The sequence below is a fragment of the Macaca mulatta genome, chromosome 7 (genome assembly GCF_049350105.2).
Source record: "Macaca mulatta isolate MMU2019108-1 chromosome 7, T2T-MMU8v2.0, whole genome shotgun sequence".
In the NCBI taxonomy this organism is placed as follows: Eukaryota; Metazoa; Chordata; class Mammalia; order Primates; family Cercopithecidae; genus Macaca; species Macaca mulatta.
Window position 1 is genome coordinate 180,227,647 of NC_133412.1, and position 23,022 is coordinate 180,250,668.

The 23,022-nt window shown below is 40.4% G+C and overlaps 1 long non-coding RNA gene, 1 pseudogene and 1 gene segment (V, D, J or C); 1 reads left to right on the forward strand and 2 right to left on the reverse strand.

Moving 5' to 3' along the window:
- LOC144330491 (immunoglobulin heavy variable 4-59-like) overlaps nucleotides 1-23,022 on the reverse strand; it is an 85,804-nt gene that overhangs the window by 16,316 nt on the left and 46,466 nt on the right.
- On the reverse strand, nucleotides 2,714-3,883 carry LOC106999618 (immunoglobulin heavy variable 7-4-1-like; annotated as a pseudogene).
- Nucleotides 5,951-18,547, forward strand: LOC144330517 (uncharacterized). The gene is made up of 2 exons (XR_013396778.1): nucleotides 5,951-6,370; nucleotides 15,025-18,547. It is a non-coding gene; the product is annotated as an uncharacterized LOC144330517 (long non-coding RNA).

Sequence of the window (23,022 nt, forward strand, 5' to 3'; positions counted from 1 at the left end):
GGGAGATGAGTGTGATCATGGATCAAGGACAGATTTTTGGAATAGGTTCAATGCTGTTCTACCCGTGAAGATTTATATGAAAGCAACCAAACATCCAGGTTATCTAAATTGTCAAATCTCCATTCAAAACATTAGCGCAGCAGCTAAATATATCTGTCACAGTGAATTTATACAAACCTACATCCATGCAATGTTTATTGTAATTCGGAATATCCATCATGGTTAGAGGGAATATATGTGTACCAGAGAGTGCATCATAAAAAAAAAAAAAAAAAAAAAAAAAAAAAAAAAAAGGCCGGGCGCGGTGGCTCAAGCCTGTAATTCCAGCACTTTGGGAGGCCGAGACGGGTGGATCACGAGGTCAGGAGATCGAGACCAACCTGGTGAACATGGTGAAACCCCGTCTCTACTAAAAAATACAAAAAACTAGCCGGGCAAGGTGGCGGCGCCTGTAGTCCCAGCTACTCGGGAGGCTGAGGCAGGAGAATGGCGTGAACCCGGGAGGCGGAGCTTGCAGTGAGCTGAGATCCGGCCACTGCAACTTCAGCCCGGGAGACAGAGCGAGACTCCGTATCAAAAAAAAATAATAATAATAATCTGAGGCCTTCCATTTTGTGACCATTTGAAGTTTAGGATTCTGTCTGCAATCTCAGGAGAAGGTAGTGGGATGTATCTCCAACCGTGTCAATGTGTGATGCTGAGAATGTGGCCTGACCTTTATACACTTCTGTGTGAATAGATGTAGATTGGGGATCACAGTGACAATTTCAGTCAAAAACTATAATAGGTCAGCACAGGAGCATAGTCTCATCATCAAGATTAGTGCAATTGCCTTTCCTGGGAACAAGAGAGGACATCTGTGAGCCCTCCCCTCTGAGAGCACAAGGAACTCTGGTTCTTCCCTGACAGGTCACACTTCTGAAACATGGCTGGACAATGACACTCAAGCCCAGAGTCCTTACCTACATATTTACATCATTTCAGGTGCACCTGTGTCTGAAAGACTTTCTCCTTCATTGAATTGCATGAACATACCTTAGAGTTTGCGGTATTACATCTTGGGCATATGACATTATTTTGGTGAATTATATAATAAATAATCTATCTCCATGGATGTGGATAACAGGAGAGTCATCAGAAGTTGGGTGTGTTTTAACATCAGGACAAACCTGGGCTCTCTTGTTAGGACTGAACAAGTGAGCTGACCTGTGGGACAACAGAGGGAAAGACACAGAGCCAACATCCAGAGCCAGGTGAACTCCTTACCTACAAGGTGGTCTCTGGATATTTTGTTTAAACAGATCCAGAAAGTCCTTCCTCACCTTCAGGAGAATTATGAACATTGAGGGAAATTGAGATAAATTTTTATTTACAGAGAATAATTCATAGGCTTGTAGACATCTGTGTGGGTGTGTACAGGATTGCTAGGATACGCTCATACACAGAACAGAAGAAATAATTCTATTTCATGGAAAGAAAACCAAAGAGCTTCTGAATCGGTAGGTATTCTTTGCCACAAATGTGTCAGGTCACTAGATCATGTTATGATGCTGGAGGTAACACTTCCCAACCTTGTCCTGGAGACAAAATGCAACAGAGTAAAGATTCAAGTGAGATTCCTTTGAAAAATATCAGTAATGAACAGACCAAAAAATATGAACCCTTATGTAAAGAGTGCTAATGAAATGAAACAATAAATTCCATGTTGAGGTGACAGGGAAGTTCCATCTGACAGCTCATTTTCACCTTTATGGGTACAGAGTGCCCTCTGCAGCCCAGCTCCCACCCTGAAGGGAGGGTTCTGTCTGAGCTCTGTGAGTGAGCTGGAGTCATTGTGAGCCATTCAGAAAAGTAGTTGATTCTACTTCTTCAAATGGGAATTTAAACAATCAACTCCTCACCTTACCCAGTCTATTTTTGTAACTGTGTGTGACCCTAAAAATGCCCTCACCGGCCGGGCGCGGTGGCTCAAGCCTGTAATCCCAGCACTTTGGGAGGCCGAGGCGGGCGGATCACAAGGTCAGGAGATCGAGACCACAGTGAAACCCCGTCTCTACTAAAAATACAAAAAAAATTAGCCGGGCGCGGTGGCGGGCGCCTGTAGTCCCAGCTACTCAGGAGGCTGAGGCAGGAGAATGGCGTGAACCCAGGAGGCGGAGCTTGCAGTGAGCCGAGATCGCGCCACTGCACTCCAGCCTGGGCGACAGAGTGAGACTCCGTCTCAAAAAAAAAAAAAAAAAAAAAAAAAAGTGCCCTCACCATTTCTTTCATAACGGGAGTTGACTGTGCCATGAAGGTAACAGGAAGATGGGTAAATTTACAGTGTGGGTACATAAACTGCTGAATTATCAAAGCCTGAAGCCAATCACATTGTGTCATCTTGCTTAATTAGTTGTGAATTTGTTTTCAGTTTTTTAGTTCAAGTTCCCATAACTCACTTTCTGATAAAATAGTCACATATAATAATATTGAGATATTAAAATGAAAAAAAATCACTAATTTCAAAATGAACCCAACTTCCAGGAGACATGAAAATTCCTTTGTGGTGAAGGGTGTGAAGGGTGGAGACATGGTTGAATACTGAGGTTGTGTTCACAATTGTACTATTTTAATTAGGGAACTTCTATTTATCCCTTATATTTATTAGAAACTCCCATTGAGAACCTTGATGTAATGTAATTAATTGATGGGTCACACAAAAACAATGAAGCTGAAGGTTATTGAGCAGGAATTGCTGTTACAACTAGCTTTCCTTTAGAACACATTCCTCTACCTGATGAAATTAGTCCAGGTGCACTGATGAGCGTTTTACAGTTAACCAAAGACCAGGAAATGGGCACTCGTGTGTGGAGCAGGGCATGGCTTTGGGATGCTTTGCAAACAAAGTGGCTTCTCACATCTTCTGGAAAACCCATCAAAATGGGCAGGGTAGGGATCATTTAGGAACACCCGTCTATCCCACATTCATGGCTAATATAACAGTGGAAGTTGATGCAAAATGAGATCATACGGAAGATAAAGAAACTGCTGCACCACTGCCTCAGCTCAGCACAGCTACCTCTTCCCTCAGGGCTTCTGACTCTCTCAGGATGTGGGTGTCCACACTATGGCTCTCATACAGTAATGCACGGCCGTGTCCTCAGCCTTTAGGCTGCTGATCTGCAGGTACACTGTGCTGACAGAGGTGTCCATGGAGAAGACAAACCGTCCTGTTTAGCCCTGGGCATACATTGGGTTCCCAGTGTTGATGTTCATCCATCCCATCCACTCAAGCCCTTCTCCAGGGACCTGTCTCACCCAATTCATACCATAGGTGGTAAAGCTGTAACCAGAAGCCTTGCAGAAGACCTTCACTGAGGCCACAGGCTGCTTCACCTCAGGCCCAAACTGCACCAGCTGCCCCTGGGAGTGGGCACCGGTGGAGAGGAAACAGGATTGCGGAAAGTCTCACTTGACTGTCCTGGTTTCTCTGTCAGCCCTGGGACTGGGGAGCCCCTTAACTTTTGCTGCTGACGCCAAGAAGAGGATCCTGTGGGTCCTGTCCATCGTAGGGTGTGGTCACGAGGAGGGGTGTGGTTGTTGGGTGATGCTCTCAGGGCACAGAGTTATCTGTATTAACCTCAGTGATTGGCATATTCTTGAAGGATGCTATTTAATAGCCCAATTTCTGACCCAGTATGAGAAAGAGCAAATACATGACACATGGACGACACAGTTGTAGAAGCTGAGGGTTCAAACTGTAATCCTGTTAGAGGCCACGTTTCCCCTAAACGTCCCTGAACTCTGTGTTGACAGAGCTTCCCCCACTGGAGAACAAGCTCCCCCATGACACGCACCTCACTTTGAATCCACATTTGAATGAATCAGGGGCAACTTGAACCATTTCTAGACCTTAATATGTGAAGGCGTTATTTTGGGAATGAGTGTGTCCAAAAACTGCACTGATTTAAAAGAAAGGAGCTCTTCCTGACATCCAGCTGCTTACTATTAAGATAACTGGAAGAGTTTGAAATCCCCATTGTGAAAGTGGTTCTCATTACAACATCCAGTTTGATAAATGCTCACAATCGAATGGAATATTTATACAAACATCAGAAGTCCTTGTGAAATACATATATTAGACATTTTTAAAGGAAGTCTGGGGCCCTGAGAGGAACCCCTCCCCAGCCTGCTGTGTACCTGCTCTGGGGCGGGAGCCTGTGCTGGGTTTATCCTGAGAGCCCCCTGCTACCCATCCCCTACCCAGCAGGAGCGTTTCTGTCTGAGCTTACAGAGTATATTCCTACCAGTGTCTCTAGCCCGGTATAAAGTGGCTGTGCCCTGGCTCAGAATTCTCCTTTAGTGACAAAACATGCTTCTCACACCATCATTTGAAATACTGAATTGGCCTTAGGAAACCCAGAGAACTGTACAGGAAGACCCGAAGAAAAGATCTCATGCATCACTGGGGAGCCCTTTCCTGGAGCTCCAGAGGCACTGAATCGTTTGACGTATGGTGAACCCAAAAACTCTTCAGGGATTTGGAAGGGGACTCTTATTTTCTTTAGGGTCCTGCAGTTGTTTATTGCACCTGAGAATACCTGCAGGTGCAGGTGCACGTGGACAGAAGCCCAATTCAACTCTAGTATTCAAATAACACACACACACACACACACACACAGGCTAATTTTAACATTAATTGGCCCACTTTTTTCCTTTCTTTTCTGGTATCCATGTCAAGGAAAGCACTCCCTACACTGGCACTAAGGGTGAGTGTGTGTCTACTTTCTGCAAACAGAAGTAAAGAAAACAGAATACAAGTGGACACCTGGGAAGTGCATGCACATTGAATTCAGCTGGTCTCACTTTGGAACCCTGCACACGTGCCATGAAAAGTAAATGTGAGGCTAATGAGGGTGAAATCATTCCCTTGGTGCTGAAATTGCTGTTGTCAGAGCCTTCAAATTGCTCTATTTTCCTGAACATTTTTTAGCCTATTTTCCTCCTCAGATAGAGTTTGTGCATTGCCACACTCTCATATTTAATCCATATTGACTAAACTGGTGAGACGTAATGTGTGGAACCCGGAAGCATTACATGTTCTTACAGATGCATCTTAATACTCTGGTGATCTTCTTTCTCTGGACTGTGCCCAATACAGCAAGTCTCCAGGTGTGAAGCTGATTTTTGCTCTTTTCTCGATGGAACATCACAGGAAAATTTTTGTAAATGTGCCCCTTTTGGCTAATTGTAGCCATTTTCATGATAAAGGAAGCCTGTAGGTATGGGTTTGTAATGGGGATGGATTATCTTTCCCCACATACATAAGGATGTAAAAATGGGTTGTCTGCCTGAAGAAGGTCTCGGTGTTTTATCAGAGATTTGGTCTCCTGGTAATACAGCCATGCAGGCATCTAGGTGGATTCTCGCCCTGAGAACCTGGAGGTTCCTGGAGGAAAGGGCGATAAGAGTATGGCGGGGTGGGGCCCCCAGGATCTCTCAGCCTCATGCTAGTCCAGACATGCTCTTTATATTTATTTAGTTCAGATTTTCATATAACAAATCACACAGCCAGGCTCATTTAAATTACCCATATTCAGGCCATATGGAACCAGCAGCTGAGTATAGTAATTACATTGAACTCAGGCAAATCTGGCCCTAATCCAAAGTTTACCGTAGCTCAGAACACCTATAATGACTCACTTAACTTGGAGAGTATTTCTTCCTTGAAAGAACTGTAAGGGTTGCTGTGGAGCCTCTGTGGGGTTGGATGTTTTTGAATCAGCCTGTCATGCAGGGTATTCTGAGTGATGTAGACCTTTACACTTAGATGGCAGTTATTCCTAGTGACATGGAAATGGCTGGCAGCCCTCAATTCAGCTAATTCCTTTGGTTCACCTGAGTGTCTACAAGTACCTGATGAACCTCAGAACTCTTCTTCATGGATGACTATGAAGATTGTCAATCAACTCAGTGCTACAGACAGGCAGCTAATGGAGGATTCTCAGTCCACTGCCACTGTGAGCATTTAGGTAAATTCCATGCGTGTGCTATTGTGAATAGTGCTGCAGTGAACCTACATGTTTATGTTCCTTTAGGTGTCTGTCCGGCTGTGGGATTGTTGGGTCAAATGAAACTTCGGTTTTAGGTTATTAGAGGGATCACCACACTGCTTTCCACCATGGTTGAACTAATTTATATTCCCACCAAAAGTGTATAAATGTTCCGTTTTTCTTGCAACCTTAGCAGCATCTGTTACTACTTTTTTTTAAGATTAGCCATTTTGACTGATGTGAGATGGTACCTCACTGTAGTTTTAATATGTATTTCTCCAATGATAGTGATATTCAGCATGTTTTCCTATGCTATTTGGCCACATGTAGGTCTTTTTGTAAGTGTCTTTTCATGTCCTTTGACCACTTTTTCTTTCTTGTATGTTTGTTTAATTCCATGTATATTATAAATGTTAGACCTTTGTCAGATGTATAGGTGGCAAATACTTTACTTCCCATTCTAGAGGTTGCCTGTTTACTCTGTTGATAGTATATCTTGCTATGCAGAAGCTCTTTAGTTTACTTGGTCCCGTTTGTCAATTTTTGATTTTGTTAAAATTGCTTCTATCATTTTCAGAATAAAGTCTTTGCCAGTTCTTATGCACTAAATTGTATTGCCTAGGGTATTATGCAGAATTTCTATAGTCTTAGGTTTTGCATTTAGATCTTTAATTCACATATTATTATTTTTTCAATTGATGCTGAAAAAGCATTTGATGAAACTCCACATCCTCTCAGGAAAAAAAAAAAAATTGAAAATGGGTATAGAAAGAACACGTCTCGACATAATAAAAAGTTGTGTTCCAGAGACTTTCAGGTAGTATTATAATGAATGAGAAATAACTAAAAGTCTTTTCTCTAAGATCTGGAACGTGACAAATTTCCCACTTTAACCACTGGTAAAGCGTAAATCCTTCTGCTGCCCCCATAGCCGGCTCTTACCTGCACGCGCCACCTACTGGCCTGGTGTTCAAACTGCATGACCTAATACAAAGCCGCTACCACCAGTGTACAGCAGGTGAAAATGAGATTAGCTTCTCAATACTTCTGTGATTCCAGCTCCGCAAAAGACCACGGGCCTGCTCACATGCTCAGTATGTTACTACTAAAGCTGGAATTTGGAAAAGGCACAACACTAAAACTATTAATAGCAAAATAAATCACACTGAGTAGATGCCCCTCACCTGGCCATTTCCATCAAGGCTGGTGTTTTGCTTGCTGGGCTGAATGGCTCATGTTTGTCCCCCTCTCAGGAGCTCAGCAGAGAACTCAGGTCACTGTGCATTTCACAGACTAGCCCAATGCCTGAGGCAACGGAGAGCTTCTCCCTGTGCACAGATATCAAGCATGTACTCATCTGCTTCTCCCGCAGTCAGCTCAAACCTGTAAGGCCACCTACTAACGTGAAGGGTAAACTTAACAACCCAATATAAAATCTGCTGAAACAAATGCATCCCAAATGAGAAACAGTTCCTGAGGCCTCCACTATCTAGGATCTGCAGGAGGCAGTGAGCCTGCTCACAGGCCCAGTACATTGTTTTACAACCATCATTTCAGAAAGCCACTAAATAATGACCATCTATAGACAGGAAATAATTACAGAGTCTTTGCCACTGAGTAAACCAGGAACCAAATAAAAAGACCCACCCAATATGCATGATATTCACATTCCAAAGGGAATGAAATTTTCATTAAAATCAAAATAAGTTCAAAAATAGTAAGAGATAGTTTAGCCAATGAAAAGCAAGCAGATAAGCAATTCTGGAAGTATGAAAAAGCAGAATTATAAGACCCCAGATATCACCTGAGCTTTCCAGCAATAGAATCTAAACAACATGATATATTTGAAATCTCAGATAAGTAATTCAAAATGTTTATTTTAAAGAAGTTCAATTAAATCCAAAAGAGAGTTGAGAACCAACACAAATAAATCAGAACCACTCAAGACAGGCATTCTGGCTCATGCCTGCAATCCTAGCACTTTGGGAGGCCGAGGAGGGGGGATCATGAGGTCAGAAGTTCTAGACCAGTCTGGCCGACATAGTGAAAAGCCATCTCTACTAAAATACAAACCATTGGCTTGGTGTGGTGGTGTGTGCCTGTAATCCCTGCTACTCAGGAGGCTGAAGCATAATTGCATGAACCCGGGAGGCGGAGGTTGTAGTGAGCCAAGATGACACTATTGCACTCCAGTCCAGGCGACACTGCAAGACTCTGTGTCAAAAAACAAAAAACAAAAATCAGAACAATTCAAGATTTACTTAACACTTTGATTTTTAAAAAATAATCTTCAGGGAATAAAAACTTCATTGAATTATAATTAGAAAACACAGTTTAAAACTTTAACAATGGACTATACTAAATTGAAGAAAGAATATCAAACCTAACAGACAGATATTTCAAATTAACCCAGTCAGATAAAAATGAACAAAGTCACTGGGAAGTATAGGATTATGTAAAACAATTGAAACAGTGGATCGTGGATATTCCTGAGGGAGAAAATTAGTAAAAATTTTTAGAAGACCAAATTGATGAAATAATTGAGGAAAATATCCCTAGTCTTGCTAGAGATTTTCACATGCAGATAAAAGAAGATCAGAAAACTCCATGACAAGACACTGGAAAACAGAGGTAACCAGGATCTACAGTCCTCAGACTATCTAAAGGAAATAGGAAGAAAAACATTCTAAAATTCATAAAAAAGTGTCCAATAATTTATCTGAAATTCTATTAACTAACAATGTACTTCTCAACATAAACTTATAAGATAGAAAAGACTGAACGCTCAGTTTCAGACTACTTAAAGAAAAAATAAAGGAAAAAAATTCTATGTCAATAATTCATTTTGTATTCTGCTAAACTAAGTTTCATAAATGAAGGAGAAATAAAGTATTTCTAAGGTAAGAAAATGCTAAGGATATTTATTTACACTAGACCAGAACTACAAGATGCTCAAGGGAGTCCTAAATATGGAAGCCATAGGCCAATACTCACCATCATGAACAACACAAAATTATAAAATTCACTCATAAAACTATTACACAATTAAGACTACAAAGCCACTAGTTAATAATTAACATGACAACGGGATCCAAACCTCACATATCACTATTAAGTTTGGATATAAATAAGTTAAATTCTTCACCTAAAATGTATACATTGGTAGAAAGAATAAAAAAGAGTTTTGAAATTTATACTGCTGACATGAAACTCACTTAATTGGTAAAAACACATAGATTCCAGATCAAGAGGGTGAAAAAAGATATTTCATGCAAACAGAAACCAAAAGCAAGCAAGAATAGCTATGCTTATATCATATAAAACAAACTTTCAGTAAACACCAGTAGTTAAAGACAAAGAAAGTCATTACATAATGATAAAATGATTGATTAAAAATACAAATTCTAAATATATATGCGCTTTAAACCAGAAAGCCCATGTTCATAAAACAAATGCTATTAGACCTAAGGAAGAACATAGATAACAATACAATTGTGATACACTTCAACGCCCATCTGACAATCCTAGACAAATCATTGAGAAAGAAAATCAGCAAAAAAACACTAGACTTAAATTGGACTCTAGACCAAATAAACCCAAAAGATATTAACAGAACATTCAATTCTGATGACTGCAGAATATACATTATTCCCATTAGCAAGGAATATTTTCTAAGATGGATTATATACTATGCCAGAAATAAAAGTCTCAACTTTTTAAAAAATGAATTATCTTGTCAGACCACAGTAATATAAAGCTAGAAATCAAACCCTAGAAGAATACTCAAAACTACACACACACACATGAAAATTAAACATCCTGCTACTGAATGAAATTTGGGTCAACTATAAAATTAAAAAGGATATTGTAACATGCCTTGAAATGTATAAAAATAGAGAAGCAGCATACTAAAACCTTTGGAGCAAAAACCTGTGCTAAGGGGGAAGATTATAGTGTTAAATGACCTCATCAAAAAGATCCAAAGATTACAAATTAACAACCTAACATTACATATCAAAGAATTAGAAAAACCACAATAAACAAAACACACAGTAGAAGAAAACAAATAACAAAGACCAGAGCAGAACTAGAGAAAGTTAAGAACCAAGAAATACAAAGAACCAACAAAATAAAACATTGGGCTTTTGAGATGATAAACAAAACTTACAGACCACTAGCTAGATTAGGCAAGTAAAGTAGACAGACAATTTAAAAAAGCAGAATGAGAAACAAAAAAGAAAAGATTACAACTGATGCCATAGAAATATAAATGATCAACATAGACTACTATGAACATCTCCAGGCTAACAAACTAGAAAATTTAGGGTGAACAGATCAATGTCTGAAAACATGCAATCTCCCAAGATTGAAACAGGAAGAAATAAAAATCCTGAAGTGACAAACAAAAATTAGTGATATTCAAGTAGTAATTTTAAGAAGTCTCAACAAAGAAGCCCTAAAACAGATGATTTTAAACGGTGAATTCTGCCCAATATACTAAAAGATCTGCTAGCAATTCTACCGAAACTTTTTCAAAAAATTGAGTAGAGGGTGTTTCTCGCTAACTCATTCCACAAAGCCACTAACAGTCTGATACCACATCCATGCCAGGACCCAAAAAGGAATACTACAGATCAATATCACTGATGACTATAGATGTAAAAATCCTCAACAAGACACAAGAAAATGGAATCCAACCACATATCAAAAAGATAATACGCCACAATCTACTAAGTTTTGTTTCAGGGATGCAAGAATGGCTCAACATTCATGTATCAATAACCGTGATCCACCACATAAACAAAATTCAAAACAGCATCTTCATCCCTGTGGGTTACAGACACACAGACACACCACAGCGTCTTCATCCTTGTGGGTTACAGACACACAGACACACCGCAGTCTTCATCCCTGTGGGTTACAGACACACAGACACACTGCAGCGTCTTCATCCCTGTGGGTTACAGACACACAGACACACTGCAGTGTCTTCATCCCTGTGGGTTACAGACACACAGACACACCGCAGTCTTCATCCCTGTGGGTTACAGACACACTGACACACCGTAGCATCTTCATCCCTGTGGGTTACAGACACACAGACACACTGCAGCGTCTTCATCCCTGTGGCAGTCGATGGGCACTTGAGCTGTATTCTCCATTTGACTACTGTGAGTGCTGACACCAGGTACATTTTTGTATAAGGTTTTCCGTGAAGACCATTTTCCAAAGTTGCTGTCCCATTTCAATACCAACCGGCAACCCATGACCATTCCAAATTGAGTATGTCTTTGCCTACAAGTGATTATGTTTGTGTATTCATTTTTGAATACTGGTTATCTTAGTGTGTGTAACATGGTAATCTGTAGGGAACTTAAATCATCAGTATAAACTAGATAACCCTATTAAAAATGGGGAAAGGACATGCACAGAAGCTTCTCAAACACTGATATACAAGTGAATAAGTAACATATAAAAATGCACAACATCATCAATTGTCAGATAGCTGCAAATCAAAACCAAAGGAGATACTATCTGACACCTGTCAGAATTACTATCAGTAAAAGATCAGAAATTAACAGATGCAGGCAAAGCTATAGAGAAAAGGAAACACTTACATACTTTTGGACTTTTGGTGAAAATGTAACTTGCTCCAAGCACTGTGGCAATCAGTCTGGAGATTTCATGAATAAATTAAAGCGGAGCTACCATTCCCCTCAGCAATCTCATTACTGGGTATATGCCCAAGAAAAACAAATTATTGTAACAAAAAGACACATCTACTCATGTGTGTTTCACTGCACAGTTCACAGTACCACAGACATGGGATCAACCTATATGCCCATCGGTTATAGACTGGATAAAAACATGGTACTTATACACAGTGCAATACTATGCAGCTGTAAAAAAGAATGAAATCCTATTTTTGCAGCAAATTGGGTGGAGCTGGAGACCAAAAGTCTAAGCAAACTGACATAGCAACAGATGATAAGAGTCAATGGGAGGGGAGATGGACATTTTGGGTGTTGCTCTGTGTAAAATTGAGAAAAGAAATCCCCTGGGTACATGAACTCTTGAAATAGACAAGCCTGAAGACACTCATGTCCTGACTTTCATATCATTAGGTTGTGCTTTTTCTCATTTATAGTCAGTTATCATTGCTTTCCTTCACTCTTGTCTAAAATAGTCACACATTATAATCTAGAGACATTAAAATAAAAATAACATATCTGAACATTAGAACAAGTGGTAACTTTTAGGTCAAAGTTAGTGTGGATTCAGTGTGATAGACAGGAGACATGGCTGAATACTAGCAGCGTGCTCACAGTAATTCTATGTAAATTAGGAAAACATGTTTACATCTTTTAGATCAGATTCCCATTGAAATCCTTGATCTAATATCATCTCTGATGAATCACACGTCAGTAAAGAAACTGGAGGTTATGCACTCAATTGAGTAGTACAACCTTTCATTCAGAATTTGTTCCTCTATGTGATATAAAGTCAGCATGGATGGCGGAAGTTATTGCAGTCAACAGAGCTTGTCAATAAACCAAACACAAGGATTAAATTCAAGTTCTAGAGGAGTGTCTGTCTTCAGGATGCTCTTGACACAAAGAAATTTCTCACATCTTCTGGAACATGTAAAAATGCACAACAAAATAACAAATTTTAGATGCACTCCTACATTTTAGAGACCTGACTAATATAACTTAGAAAGCAAAATCTAAAGCAAAATGAAATGGCCTAATAACTAAAAGTAAACATATTATAGTGGATCATCACCCTAGTCTCATACTTGTTTAATGTTATCTGACATGGAAGGCATTGGCATTACTTATAGAACACAGCATGTGTCCCATCCACAACCTTCTGAAAATGTGGAAGAAAATTGTCACCCTTAAACTAAAACTGTCAAAACCTTAAGAAAATCTTGAATTTCACTGGCCAAAGTTTCTCTCCCTAGCAGTAAAGCATTACAGTCAACTCCCTCATGGAGATATCAGTTATTAGCCTACGATTTGACATCAGTCAGTCGCGTATGATTTGGTAGCTAGAAGGCCCATACATTTACAGATTTACCTCCAGTGCTCACCTCTGTCCTACTTCACGCATGCCTGACAAAGTATTGAAAGTGATGACTGTATTTTACCCACTCAATTCATCAGTAGATTAAAGCTACCAATTTTCTGCATCTTTTCAAAAGCCCCCAATGACATTCAGCCAGGAAATTGTATCTACTGAAAGAAACATCCAGGTAGAATATTGCTCTTGATCCACTTTGGAAGGAGTCTTACCAGGTACTTTTAACCACAACACAGCAGTGAAATAGAAGAATGTCAATACTTGAGTTCATATTTATAAACTTTAAACTAAAAATAAAACCCTAAGCCCTGCAACTGACTAAATGTTCCATCTGCTGGCCTAGGGGACCACTCAAAAAATCTAAAAACTGAGTTCCCAGCCATGACAAAACAAGAGATCAGATACCCCTCTTATACTCACTCCCCTTTGCGGTTTAGACACAACAATGACTAACACTAATGTAAAAATGTAGGTCATACGACTGACAGACCAGACTTTCTGTGGCAATAAGATGTCAAATTATAAACAAGACCTAAGGCCTTGCCAGGCAAGGGTTTTGCCACTCACTCGTACACTTAAAAGGTAAACTATGTTCTAACTGCCAATAGGTGATTCCTTTTCTCTAGTGGCTCAGTAAGCACGGGCACTGAGACAAGCACTGTGAGGACAATTGCAGCCCATCCCCTGATGAACTGACCCCTGTTCCACAAGCCGTAACCCCAGCTTTGATTGAACACTAGACTCATATCAGGACCTTTCTCCTGATCAGAGACCACTGACCATGGCCTGGCTCTGGCCGTTTACAGAGGCTGCACACTGAGTACCTCTGTGTCTCTGCTTCTGCTTTTGGCACATAGGGCCTGACTCTAATGAATTTAAATGCTAAGTCTTCACTGGTAAGTAAATAGGGGTCATAAGTTACATGCATGTGTATCCAGTATACATATGTCAGGACCACCTCCATGAACATCCATAGCCCCTCCTATAACCTGTCGATTGTGTCTGTTTAACCAAACCCTTCAGCATAAAGCTTCTGCCCAACCCCTTCTTCGTGGGAGTGCCTTTCTCTCATCTTTACCAAAGCTATGCTTTCCAGCATACGGGATGGCTGTAACCCTTGATAAAAGATAAACTCTCACTTTCCTAAATTGTAGATTGTGTTTTGTTTTTAACACAACTGAAGACTAAATTCACAATTTCATCTAATTATAAGGCTACTTTAGTGAAGAACGACAAACCGAGCATTTTCACATATACTGTAAGGGCCTGTGATATTTTGAAGCAGGAAGCTGACCTGAGACCTTCAGAATAAACTGATGACTGTGGATAATGAAAAGGCCCCACACAGGGCATTGATTCAGCACCTCTGCCTGTCTCATTCCTTCTTCTCTTTCTTTTTATTATGTCCTCACAGTAATAAAAAATCTTTTTTTTAGACCTGTTTGCTTTTCACATATAGTGGACGCTTATCTCTCCTTTAAACTCATTTTCTAAAGCTGCTGGGGAGAACAAAGTGTCAGGTCTTAGTTTTGGTGCCAGGTTGCTGATGAGTTAAGGTTTATCTTCCTCCTCCTTATCCCCTGCATGTGGTAAATCTAGTAAGAAATCACGGAAGCCCCTCATCTGATGCCAGTGTGAGGTTTAAGTCACACAAGCTCCCTCTCATGAGTAGAAACCCCCGCCCCGACCCCAGCACCAAATCGTTGTGAAGCCCTGAGCCAGCCTCCTTTCCTGCTCTACCGAGGAAATTCCAGTTTGTAATTTCTTCAGAGACCTGTGCTGCTCTCAGCAGCCACCTCAAAAATAGAGTTAATAAATATTTTCATAATCACCTGGGGTGTGAGTGTGGAAGCATCAGACTCGACATCCACACTAAACATTGGTGGGGTCTCTCTTCCTTTGCCAGGGATCACCTACAATTGGAACTGTGGGCTTGGAGTCCTGACAGTGACCACAGGCGGCCCTTCTTCTCTTGCACTGGATGCTAACCCCCTCTGCCCCAGTGCCCAGCGTGCACATTATCCAGCCTGCTGCTCGCTGGCCCTTTGAGTTCTGTTGAGCTGGGCTGCATTGCTGAATTAAACACAGCATATTTTACAGATTTAGCTGATTAACTTCAGAAGCATTGAAAGGTTAGTGAGGTTGAGAAACACGCATCAGTGACTGTAGGTGACTCTGTCTTTGGTGCATGTGAGAAAGTTTTTCTCTTGTTACGACAAATGTTTCTTCTTCAGAGACTTCCCAGGAAGAACAGGATAAGGAATCCAGACAAGTGCCCCAAAGGAAACTGTTTTATGGAGAGGAAGCCACAGGGCTGACAGGAAACCAGACCTTAACCCCCATCTGCACCTGCCCTGAGGCTGGCTCTTGTGCTCAGTGGGTCCTGAGCGCCCCCAGGTGGTCCTGTTCCCCCTTCAGGGAGGCTTGTTTCTGGGCACACACAGACTTTTTTTCTAATTGTTTTCACAAAAATGGAGACAGTGTAAACCGTGAATCCATGCATCTCAGAGAACACAGAGCAGCAGGAGAAGACCCTTCATCCCAACACACACATTTAGGTAAATCTTATTAAAACTACTGAAAACCAAAGACAAATAGAAATACATGCAGGCAAGTGGAGGTGAGTAGAGGGGGGATTCCTTCCAAAAGAACAGAAAAGATGATGACAGCTTTCTTCTGGTTAAAACCTTACAAGCAAGAGGAAAATTGATGGTGTCAGTAAAGTGTTGGAAGAAAAGCCAACCCATTATTTTATAGCCCATGGATGTTCTCTAAAAAGTGAAAAAAAACAAGTTCTATTTCTTATTGACAGCATGAGGGGCTCAATGAATCCATGCCCTCAGGAGACCAGTGAAAATTATTTTGGAAAATTACAGGGTTTGGAAAGGCTCTGACAGCAAAGAGCAAGTGAAGAAACATTTATTCAGGAAAATCTAGAAAACTCAGTAAGGTCAGTCATTATATTTTATCTAAGATGCTCCTACTTCCTTCCACATCCCAGCTCAGCATGATGTATTGTAACCTCCACTGCAGAAGATGCAGCCAAGAAGACAGGACACCTTCTACCAGCTCCCACCAGAGGAAACTCTTCCCCAGGGGCCAGGACATTGGCCCTCTGACCCTGCCCACAGCATGTGATGCTGAGGCTCAGTTCTGGACAAGAGCTACTGAGAGCCAGAGACTCACTTCTTCCATGGAGCCCCACTTATGGATGGAGGCTCTGCCCTGGGTTCAGAGCCACTGGAAACATTGGGTCCCTGGTTTCTAGCTCTGTCCTACAGCAGAGGTTCCACCCCACAAGAACCAAAGTACTGGAAACATGGGAAGCTTCTGCCCAACCCTCCACTTAGCGCTCATCTCCTATGCTGAGGAAGAAAAAAGCTCAATTTGGTCTCCTCCTGCAGAAACTTGGTTATGTGCTCTGTCCCAGAAGAGAGGGAGTGCTGGAATTCAGTCATAACATATGATCCTTAATTTGGTCCCAAGCGTCCTAACTTCAGTAACAACAGAATGTGGAAAAGTTCAAAGGCTGCTGGTGCTCTCAAAAACAGTGGAGGGTGTAGTGGAAGGCCCTTGGAACGAGATGGGTGGATGTATGGGAGATGCAGACTAAACTGCACGGCTGCTGGCTTGCAGGAGAGAACCGAGGAGGGGGAGAGCTGGAGGACATTCTCTTGTGGTTGGAACAAATGCTGGACACTGTTCTAAGGAGCCAGTGTTTGTTTGCTTCAGTCTGTGAAGCACTTCAAACCTCAGTGCATGGTTGAAAATAGATTTTTCCATCTGCAAGTGGCGGAGCTCAACATCTGGGCCTGGTCAGGAAAGAGACAGAGAAAGCCCAGCCCAAACCACTGACACCTGAGGATGACCGTGGTGCTGACAGCTGTGTCCCTTTGATCTTTGCGACTGGCTTCTCTCACTTAGCATCATGTCTGGAGTTCACCTGTAATGGTTTATGTATCGGTCACTTGTTATTTTTTTATTGCTGATGGTGTTTAATTGATAGATGCTTCCTAGTTACTTCACCTATTCAAATTTTGAGACATTTATGTTATTTTTAGTTTCTAACACACACACCCCCACACACAATATCTTGAATATTTTAATAGAAGTTATGTGTGAATGTAAGATTGTATTTCTCTGAAGCAAATATTCAGGAGTGGGATCTTAGGGTCAGGTGTTAAGGGCATGTTTGATTTTGGAGAAAACTAAAACTTATTTTCCTGAGTATCTGTTTCATTTTGCATTCCCGTTAGCAATGATTTAGACTCTAGCAACCTGGCATGCTCACCGGCATTGGTGTTATCTGTATTTCCTCTTCATTTCAGTCATTTAAAAAAGTGTGTGGTGGTGTCTCATTGTGGACTTGGTTTCAATTTCTCTAATGGAAAATCCTGTTGAGAGCCTGTTTATACGTTTCTGTGTCATCTGCACATCGTCTTTGATGAAACGTCTGTACAAACCCTTGTCTAATTTATCCATCGGTTGTTTCCTTTTTATTCACAGTCGAGTTCTGAGGGTTCTTATTATAATCACATTGGTGGTTATATGACTTGCAAGCAGTTTCTCATCTGTAACCTGGCATTCATTTTCTTACGGTCACTTGAGTAGAGAAAGTTTTTAAATTTAATGAGGTCAACTAATATCAATTTATTTTATTGATCACATTTTACATTTCAATTTTAAGATCATTGGACAACTCTTAATTATTGTTTATTGTGCCCATTATATAATGTCTCATCATCTCCCACCTTGTGCTCTCCCATCGTTCTAAGTCTCCAATGTCCATAATTTCTCTCTACATATCCTTGTGCACACACTGTTTACCTCGCACTTGTAAGTAATAACGTGTGACACGTGACATTCTGTTTGTGAGGTAATTCACTAATTATATTGTCCTTCAATTCTATGCATCTTGCTGCAAAAGACACAGTTTCATTCCTTATTGTGGCTGGCTAGTATTGAACTGTGCATACATGCTATATTCTTTTATAAAATCATCCATTTGAGGACACTCTGTTTGACATATGTGCTACTGAGAATAGTTTTATGGTAAGCATAGAAGTGTCGGTATCTTCTAGAAATAATGGTTTATTTTCCTTTGGGTAGTTGCCCAGCAGTGGGATTGCTGGACCAAATGGCAGGTCTATTTCTAGTTTTCTGGGAAACCTCCACACCGTTCTCCATAGAAGTTGTCCTCGTCCACATCCTCATCAACAGTGTCTAAGAGTTGCCTTTATTTCCCATCCTCACCAACATCTGATATTTTTGAGTTTTTAGTAATAGTCATTGTAACTGGTGGAAGATGATATCTTATTGTGATTTTAATTTGCATATCCCTGATGGTCAGTGATGTTGAGCATTGTTTATATATTTATTATCCATTTCTATGTGTTCTTTTGAAAACGTCTACTCATGTCCTTTGCTCATTTTAGTGGGGTTATTTGGTTCTTGTTGCTGTTGTTGTTGTAGAGTTGTTTGAGTTCCTTGCAAATTCTTCATGTTCGTTCCCTGTCACAGGCAAAGTGTACAAAAGTTTTCTGCCATTCTGCAAACTGACTATTCACTCTGTTGTTTTGAAAAAGAATTCTTGATTATGTAAAAAGACCAAATCTACGTCTGATTGGGGTGCCTGAAAGTGAGGGGGAAAATGGAACCAAGTTGGAAAACACTCTTCAGGATATCATCCAGGAGAACTTCCCCAACCTAGTAGGGCAGGCCAACATTCAAATCCAGGAAATACAGAGAACGCCACAAAGATACTCCTCGAGAAGAGCAACTCCAAGACACATAATTGCCAGATTCACCAAAGTTGAAATGAAGGAAAAAATCTTAAGGGCAGCCAGAGAGAAAGGTCGGGTTACCCACAAAGGGAAGCCCATCAGACTAACAGCAGATCTCTCGGCAGAAACTCTACAAGCCAGAAGAGAGTGGGGGCCAATATTCAACATTCTTAAAGAAAAGAATTTTCAACCCAGAATTTCATATCCAGCCAAACTAAGTTTCATAAGTGAAGGAGAAATAAAATCCTTTACAGATAAGCAAATGCTTAGAGATTTTGTCACCACTAGGCCTGCCTTACAAGAGACCCTGAAGGAAGCACTAAACATGGAAAAGAACAACCGGTACCAGCCATTGCAAAAACATGCCAAAATGTAAAGACCATCGATGCTAGGAAGAAACTGCATCAACTAACGAGCAAAATAACCAGTTAATATCATAATGGCAGGATCAAGTTCACACATAACAATCTTAACCTTAAATGTAAATGGACTAAATGCTCCAATTAAAAGACACAGACTGGCAAACTGGATAAAGAGTCAAGACCCATCAGTCTGCTGTATTCAGGAGACCCATCTCACACGCAGAGACATACATAGGCTCAAAATAAAGGGATGGAGGAAGATTTACCAAGCAAATGGAGAACAAAAAAAAGCGGGGGTTGTAATCCTAGTCTCTGATAAAACAGACTTTAAACCATCAAAGATCAAAAGAGACAAAGAAGGCCATTACATAATGGTAAAGGGATCAATTCAACAGGAAGAGCTAACTATCCTAAATATATATGCACCCAATACAGGAGCACCCAGATTCATAAAGCAAGTCCTTAGAGACTTACAAAGAGACTTAGACTCCCATACAATAATAATGGGAGACTTCAACACTCCACTGTCAACATTAGACAGATCAACGAGACAGAAAGTTAACAAGGATATCCAGGAATTGAACTCATCTCTGCAGCAAGCAGACCTAACAGACATCTATAGAACTCTCCACCCCAAATCAACAGAATATACATTCTTCTCAGCACCACATCGTACTTACTCCAAAATCGACCACGTAATTGGAAGTAAAGCACTCCTCAGCAAATGTACAAGAACAGAAATTAAACAAACTGTCTCTCAGACCACAGTGCAATCAAACTAGAACTCAGGACTAAGAAACTCAATCAAAACCGCTCAACTACATGGAAACTGAACAACCTGCTCCTGAATGACTACTGGGTACATAACGAAATGAAGGCAGAAATAAAGATGTTCTTTGAAACCAATGAGAACAAAGATACAACATACCAGAATCTCTGGGACACATTTAAAGCAGTGTGTAGAGGGAAATTTATAGCACTAAATGCCCACAAGAGAAAGCAGGAAAGATCTAAAATTGACACTCAACATCTCAATTAAAAGAACTAGAGAAGCAAGAGCAAACACATTCGAAAGCTAGCAGAAGGCAAGAAATAACTAAGATCAGAGCAGAACTGAAGGAGATAGAGACACAAAAAACTCTCCAAAAAATCAATGAATCCAGGAGTTGGTTTTTTGAAAAGATCAACAAAATTGACAGACCACTAGCAAGACTAATAAAGAAGAAAAGAGAGAAGAATCAAATCGATGCAATTAAAAATGATAAAGGGGATATCACCACCGACCCCACAGAAATACAAACTACCATCAGAGAATACTATAAACACCTCTACGCAAATAAACTGGAAAATCTAGAAGAAATGGATAATTTCCTGGACGCTTACACTCTTCCAAGACTAAACCAGGAAGAAGTTGAATCCCTGAATAGACCAATAGCAGGCTCTGAAATTGAGGCAATAATTAATAGCCTACCAACCAAAAAAAGTCCATGACCAGATGGATTCACAGCTGAATTCTACCAGAGGTACAAGGAGGAGTTGGTACCATTCCTTCTGAAACTATTCCAATCAATAGAAAAAGAGGGAATCCTCCCTAACTCATTTTATGAGGCCAACATCATACTGATACCAAAGCCTGGCAGAGACACAACAAAAAAAGAGAATTTTAGACCAATATCCCTGATGAACATCGATGCAAAAATCCTCAATAAAATACTGGCAAACCGGATTCAGCAGCACATCAAAAAGCTTATCCACCATGATCAAGTGGGCTTCATCCCTGGGATGCAAGGCTGGTTCAACATTCGCAAATCAATAAACATAATCCAGCATATAAACAGAACCAAAGACAAGAACCACATGATTATCTCAATAGATGCAGAAAAGGCCTTTGACAAAATTCAACAGCCCTTCATGCTAAAAACGCTCAATAAATTCGGTATTGATGGAATGTACCTCAAAATAATAAGAGCTATTTATGACAAACCCACAGCCAATATCATACTGAATGGGCAAAAACTGGAAAAATTCCCTTTGAAAACTGGCACAAGACAGGGATGCCCTCTCTCACCACTCCTATTCAACATAGTGTTGGAAGTTCTGGCTAGGGCAATTAGGCAAGAGAAAGAAATCAAGGGTATTCAGTTAGGAAAAGAAGAAGTCAAATTGTCCCTGTTTGCAGATGACATGATTGTATATTTAGAAAACCCCATTGTCTCAGCCCAAAATCTCCTTAAGCTGATAAGCAACTTCAGCAAAGTCTCAGGATACAAAATTAATGTGCAAAAATCACAAGCATTCTTATACACCAGTAACAGACAAACAGAGAGCCAAATCAGGAATGAACTTCCATTCACAATTGCTTCAAAGAGAATAAAATACCTAGGAATCCAACTGACAAGGGATGTAAAGGACCTCTTCAAGGAGAACTACAAACCACTGCTCAGTGAAATCAAAGAGGACACAAACAAATGGAAGAACATACCATGCTCATGGATAGGAAGAATCAATATCGTGAAAATGGCCATACTGCCCAAGGTAATTTATAGATTCAATGCCATCCCCATCAAGCTACCAATGACTTTCCTCACAGAATTGGAAAAAACTGCTTTAAAGTTCATATGGAACCAAAAAAGAGCCCGCATCTCCAAGACAATCCTAAGTCAAAAGAACAAAGCTGGAGGCATCACGCTACCTGACTTCAAACTATACTACAAGGCTACAGTAACCAAAACAGCATGGTACTGGTACCAAAACAGAGATATAGACCAATGGAACAGAACAGAGTCCTCAGAAATAATACCACACATCTACAGCCATCTGATCTTTGACAAACCTGAGAGAAACAAGAAATGGGGAAAGGATTCCCTATTTAATAAATGGTGCTGGGAAAATTGGCTAGCCATAAGTAGAAAGCTGAAACTGGATCCTTTCCTTACTCCTTATACGAAAATTAATTCAAGATGGATTAGAGACTTAAATGTTAGACCTAATACCATAAAAACCCTAGAGGAAAACCTAGGTAGTACCATTCAGGACATAGGCATGGGCAAAGACTTCATGTCTAAAACACCAAAAGCAACGGCAGCAAAAGCCAAAATTGACAAATGGGATCTGATTAAACTAAAGAGCTTCTGCACAGCAAAAGAAACTACCATCAGAGTGAACAGGCAACCTACAGAATGGGAGAAAATTTTTGCAATCTACTCATCTGACAAAGGGCTAATATCCAGAACCTACAAAGAACTCAAACAAATTTACAAGAAAAAAACAAACCACCCCATCAAAAAGTGGGCAAAGGATATGAACAGACATTTCTCAAAAGAAGACATTCATACAGCCAACAGACACATGAAAAAATGCTCATCATCACTGGCCATCAGAGAAATGCAAATCAAAACCACAATGAGATACCATCTCACACCAGTTAGAATGGCGATCATTAAAAAGTCAGGAAACAACAGGTGCTGGAGAGGATCTGGAGAAATAGGAACACTTTTACACTGTTGGTGGGATTGTAAACTAGTTCAACCATTATGGAAAACAGTATGGCGATTCCTCAAGGATCTAGAACTAGATGTACCATATGACCCAGCCATCCCATTACTGGGTATATACCCAAAGGATTATAAATTATGCTGCTATAAAGACACATGCACACGTATGTTTATTGCAGCACTATTCACAATAGCAAAGACGTGGAATCAACCCAAATGTCCATCAGTGACAGATTGGATTAAGAAAATGTGGCACATATATACC